General features: G+C 47.1%; 1 pseudogene; it reads left to right on the forward strand.

Annotated features, from left to right (window-relative positions):
* Window positions 1–2,778: 2,778 nt before the first annotated feature.
* LOC138847872 (transcription factor SOX-2-like) lies at window positions 2,779–6,298 on the forward strand (annotated as a pseudogene).

The following is a 6,298-nucleotide window of genomic DNA, read 5'->3' on the forward strand; positions in this document are numbered from 1 at the left end:
AAAGTTTATATAAAACTTGCACTATCACTCAGGCTTTGGTAGCTTACAGATGAGGTGAGATAGCATCACTCAATCTTGGTCACCCTGGACCACAGGGTCAATAATTGCTTGGGCCATGAAAAGTTAGGGCCTTTACCATTCTAGGACACCTTTGCCTGTACTGTAAAACACCAGGGAGAGTGTTTGGTGAGAAGGGTAGATCCTGAATCATGGGGTCCAAGTCTCCATTCAGCATGAACATTTTATTAGAAAGAAAACAGACTCATCACCCAGTACCCTAATCTCCCACATAGAATCAACTGTCTTTGGACAATATATTTGGATAAACTGCTTTAAACTCAAGACCCCACAAATTCAACTTCTTTGTAGTAACAGACTCATACACAGTGTATAGTGATTTTGCTGGAAATTTGGGCATGTTTCACTTGTATTTGTAATGTCCACTTGTTTCAAATCTATAAGCCAAAAATGGCAAATGACTAAATCAGTTATAAACCTTGTATGACAGTTTGAAAATCCCTTATCAAAAGTGGTTGGTACCAGGAGCTGGAATTGTGGTGTGGTGAATACAACTGCCACCTGCAACACCAGTATCTCATATGGACAAGGGTTTGCGTCCCAGAGGCTCCACTTCAATCCAACTCCCTGATAATGGCCTAAGAAAAGCAATAGAAGATGGTCCAGTGGTTTGGTTTGGCCCATCTCTGACTTTTGCAGCCATCAGAGGAGTAAACCAGAAGATGGAAGATCTTCTTGCCTTCCCCCAACACCACCTGTAACTTTTTCAAATAAATAAAACTAAGAAATACTTGGGCTGGCACTGTGGCTCACTAGGCTAATCCTCCACCTGCGGCACCGGCACCCGGAGTTCTAGTCCTGGTTAGGGCACTGGATTCTGTCCCGGTTGCTCATCTTCCAGTCCAGCTCTCTGCTGTGGCCCAGGAAGGCAGTGGAGGATGGCTCAAGTGTTTGGGCCCTGCACCTGCATGGGAGACCAGGAGGAAGCACCTGGCTCCTGGCTTTGGATCGGCGCAGTGTGCCAGCCGCAGCGCACTGGCCGTAGCAGCCATTTGGGAGGTGAACCAATGGAAGGAAGACCTTTCTCTCTGTCTCTCGCTCTCACTGTCTAACTCTGCCTGTCAAAAATAAAAATACTTTTAAGATCTGGCACTGTGGGATAGTGGGTAAAGGTTGCCGCCTGCAGTGCCGGCATCCCATATGGGTGCCGGTTCGAGACCCGGCTTGTCCACTTCCAATCCAGCTCTCTTCTATGGCCTGGGAAAGCAGCAGGAGATGGCCCAAGTCCTTGGGCCCCTGCACCCACGTGGGAGACCCGGAAAAAGCTCCTGGATCCTGGATCCTGGCTCCTGGCTTTGGAGTGGCTCAGCTCTGGCCGTTGCAGCCATCTGGGGATTGAACCAAGGGATGGAAAGCCAACTCTCTCTCTCTCTCTCTTTCTCTCTCTCTCTTTCTCTCTCTCTCTCTCTTTCTCTCTCTCTCTCTGCCTCTCCTTCTCTCTGTGTAACTCTTGCAAATAAAATAAATAAATTTTAAAAAAATAAGTAAGCAATTGTAGGTTTTCCTGCTGTCCTCTAAGCAGGACTGGGCTTAGAGGGTTACAGCAACACAGGGTGAAGGGGAAAGTAATAATGGATCCTAGGATGCTTAGTCACTAACTGAAAAGTGGTGAGCAGGTTTCATCCACAGAAGACTCTGCACTGCATGGAGAACCATGAAGTTTAATGGAGATCCAGAACTAAGCTACTTGTAGATTTTACATGTTGTTGCTGTTATAACTCTTACGTAAAATAGTTATGCCTCAGCCACTGATCTAATGAAAGTCTGAAATAAGCAGCATAACTCTAATCATTGTTATGAAATTAGTCTAGTTTCCTTCCATTCTATCCTGAAACTTTATGAACAAAAATGGAAAAAAAGCTTGTGAATCTAAAATAGGAAATCCTTGGTAGGCAGGTATTATATCAATATTTGTCTTTGAATATTAGAATGTTTCTTTAAAAACCCTTAAAAATATTCACTCATTGAAAGACATATTCTTACACTTTCATTATATCCAGAAGACAGATTGTATTTTTAACCTGTCATGTTATTTTAATGCTAAGTTTGGTAAACAAAATACTCATAACTAGGTTAATTAACAGTTGGAGAAATTTAGATAAATGTAATTATTCCTATTGCCCTTTTTTAGGGTGAAAAAACAAATTTTTGTGATAACTAATGGTGTGGCAGATAAAGCTGCTGCCAGTGATCCTAATATTCCATATGGGTGCCAGTTTGTGTCCCAGTGGCTCCACTTCTGACCCAACTTCCAGCTAATGACCTGGGTAACACAGAGGAAAATGGACAAAGTGCTTGGGCCCCTGCAACCCATGGGGGAACCTGGCTCCTGGCTTTGGCCCAGTCAGTTTGTGGCCATCTGGGGAATGAGCTGGTGGATGGAGTACATCTCTGTCTCTGTGTCTTCCTCTGTGTAACTCTTTCAAATAAATAAACTCAATTTTTTCAAAAAAAGAAAGACTTAGCTATTTTTACTCCATGAATAACTATTTAATATTATTTAAACACTTTAAAGATATATATTATATATATATATATCTTCCAAAAAATTTAAAATATATATGGATGTATATATAAATAAAATAAATTTATAATGGTATGTACCTATATATAAATATATATGAAAATGCTAGATATATTATATTCCCAAAAGCTTTTGCAGCCACTTCTCTCACCTCGGATGCCTAAGGCCGTCCTGTGATGAACACGGGTTTCCCTCGAGGTCCCAACAGAGAATCTCAGGGCGCCTCCAGCCGCCCAGCTCACAATAACTGTAACCTAGCAACGCCCTTAAACACAAGTGCGCAAGCGCGCCTCCAGAGGGTAGTAGATGTTGGTGGACTTGACCGAGTGTTGGGGTCATTGTGGGAATAAAACACTCGTGCTGCACTGACCAGGGCTCAGGTGGCGTGGGGTTTCAGGATGCTGAAGACCTTGTCAGGAGTAGACGCCCTTAAATCCCTCTCCACATCTCCTGCTCCTCAGTTTATGCTCCCGCCACGTCCCCCTGAGTCCTGGGCAGCTGCAGTGGGAATTTAACAGATGCGAAGACAAAGTTGTGCTCTTGTGATTTCAGAAACTGGCACATGTGCCATCTAGGTCAATCTTAAGAAATCAAAGCCGGCCTTTCAGAAAAAATGTCTTCAGGCCTCTTGCATTTGCCCAGCCTTTACATTTTCTTTACTTTTAGTTTTTACTGTTATTTCCCTTAATTGGATTTTTAGTTGATCCATGCATTATTTTGAAACATGGTGTAATATTTATAAACTTTCTAAAATGAATGTTCACTTGATCCACAAACAGTTCATGAGTTGACGGTATGTTAAGATGCCCCATTGTTTTACTTGAAATTCCTGTTTTTCCCATTTCTGGCTTTTTCATTGTGTTCCATCAAATGTTCTGCTTTTTATTCTTGTTTTTCCTGATCCATGCATTCTTTATTCCATTACCAGCCCCTGTGCCCCATTAAAACACCAGTAGGCAATCCAGCAATCACTACAGTCCAGTTGCACCACGATCCGAGGCTTATGGTGCTTTAAAGCTTTTAATTTTGAGGAAAAAAAGGAGAAATCAAGACAAAGAAACCCCCAACCCATACCCACAACCATTACAAACAAGAGTGTCAATTGTTCAATCAACAACGGGAGTCACTCTGCAGTTACTCCCCATGTAGGATCTCTGTCCTTAATGTGTTGTACTTTGAGAATTAATGGTAAAACTTGTCTTCAAACAGTACTTTACACTTTGTGTGTCTATGTGGGTATAAACTGTTGGAATCTTTACTTAGTATATATACTAAGTTGATCTGTGTATAAAGATAATTAAAAATGAATCTTAACGAAGAATGGGATGGGAGAGGAAGTAGGAGATGGGATGGTTTGTGGGCGGGAGGGTGGTTATGGAGGAAAAAAAAACGCTATAATCCAAAAGTTGTACTTCCGAAATTTATATCTATTAAATAAATGTTTTCAAAAAATACAAGTATTAGAGCAATTCTAAGCATTTTACAATCTGATGCCCCAGAAGGGCTCCACTCTTGGGGTCAGCGCTCAGAGAGAGGCGGATGACCTCAGCTTCGCCCCCAAACAATCAGCAGGTGAGAGACTTCAGAAATCCTCTCGGTGCTGGGACAGCCAGGAAGCAGTCAGTCTTCCTGGAGTCCAGACAGGCCACATGCAGAGCGGATGCCAGAGGGCAGCACAGGACGAGCGCACACAGCGCCGTGCTGAAAAACGTGACCGAAGCAGGTGTTCAGGTTGAAAAATATTTGTGTTATCCAGAGAAAACCCCATGAGAACCAAAAGATGGTGAACTTTTTATCTCCATGGTTTGGCCAAAGCGCAAACCACTGGTCAGAGGCAGACAAAGCCCTCTTAGTCTGGGTAGATGAGAGTAAAGAAAGCAGATGCCACAGGCAGAGACAGCACTGGGAATCAGGACACTAGTTGAGGAGACTTATGTATGCCTCCATCCCCAGAGATATGAACCGTTGCCGATTCAAGCCTCACAGATTCTCCCTGTTATACATAAATAAACATAATGACAATAGAAGACCGTTGTCTATTAGCTTGCTCCAAAAAGCATCAGGAGTTGCCCAGGCATAGAAGAGAGTGTTTGCAAAAGGGGAAAGTAGTTTGCTGCCTCTTTAAGACCGAGACCGAGAGAAAGAAGAGAACGAAAAGCCTTTCCAGTAATAATGATAATAATAACAACAACAACAACAACAACAGTTGGTGGTGGTGGCGGTGGCACCGGCTGGAGACAGAGGGAAGCGCTGCTTTTTGATCCCGATTCCAGTCTCTCAGTCTCTCTCTCTCTCTCCTGCTCTCTCTCTCCCCCAAATCTCTCCTCATTTGGTCTCCTCGGGAAGCCCCGAGGAGGTGCTCACAGCACCTCTGCCCCTTCCCCTCCTCCTCTCGCCCCGTCCGCAGGCCCCGAGTCCCAGCCAACAAGGGTGGGGCCAGGCCCGCGCACAGCGTCCACAGGTGCAACAGGACCGAGACGGAGCCGGAGCCGCCGGGCCCGCGCATACACAGCGCCCGCAGGTACAGCAGGATGGAGACAGAGCCGAGCCGCGGGGCCCGCGGCAGACTTCAGGGCCCCGGGGGGGGAGGGGCGGGAAGGCGACAACCACAACAGTCCGGATCGCGTCAGGCGGCCCATGAACGCCTTCCTGGTGCGGTCCCGCGGGCAGCGGTGCAAGATGGCCCAGGAGAACCCCGCGATGCACAACTCGGAGATCAGCAAGCGCCTGGGCGCCGAGTGGAAACCCTTGTGGGAGACGGAGAAGCGGGCGTTCACCGACGAGGCCGAGCGGCTGTGAACGCTGCACGTGGAGGAGCACAGGGTTATAAATTCTGGCCCCGGTGGATCAGTGCACGCTGCCTGGCGGGCTGCTGGACCCAGCGGCCACAGCAGGTGAGCGGGGTTGGGGGCGGGTGCCGGCCTGGGCGCGGGCGCGAACCAGCGCGTGGACAGCTACAGCGCAATGCAGGACCCGCTGGGCTGCCTGCAGCTCCCGGCACCGCCTAGATGCAGCCCAGGCAGCCTGCGATGTGAGCGCGCTGCAGTACAACTCCAGGAGCAGTTCCAGGACATGCATGGAGGGCTCTCCCACCTACAGCACGTCCTACTCGCAGCAGGGCACTCCGGCATGGTGCTAGGCTCCAAGGGCTCGGGGGTCAAGTCCAAGGCCAGCTCCAGCCCCCAGCCCCCAGCCCTGTGGTTGCCTCTTTCTCCCACTCCAGGAAGCCCTGGAATACGGCATGTTGATGACTAGGCCCAATGCCTGTCCCGGAGTCGATGTTCCTAATCAATATACTCCATGGATCATATAGAGCCTGATCACCTGGAAGGCCCCCTTCGTGTCTAGCTGAAGTCTTCCATGAGGCAATTCTAACAACTTCGCTCTTCCCCAGTTATTAATGGGGCAAAAATGTCTGCAACTGAAAACCCACGAGCACCCACTCCTTCCAAATTGCTCTCTGCCTCCCAAACAGTTTTTAAGAAACAGGACAAAGATGGAGACATTTGTCTGGATAGAGGGAGTCAGTTGATTTTCAGCTAAAATACTGCTCTTGACTCAATCACAATCAAAATCTCAGAGCCTGGGGATGGTGTTGTGGCATAGCAGATAAAGCCACCAGCTACAACACCAGCGTCCCATGTGGGAGTTGGTTCCAGTCTTAGCTGTTCCACATCTGATGCAGCTCCCTGCTCA

Source organism: Oryctolagus cuniculus, assembly GCF_964237555.1.
Source record: "Oryctolagus cuniculus chromosome 17 unlocalized genomic scaffold, mOryCun1.1 SUPER_17_unloc_2, whole genome shotgun sequence".
Classification (NCBI taxonomy): Eukaryota; Metazoa; Chordata; class Mammalia; order Lagomorpha; family Leporidae; genus Oryctolagus; species Oryctolagus cuniculus.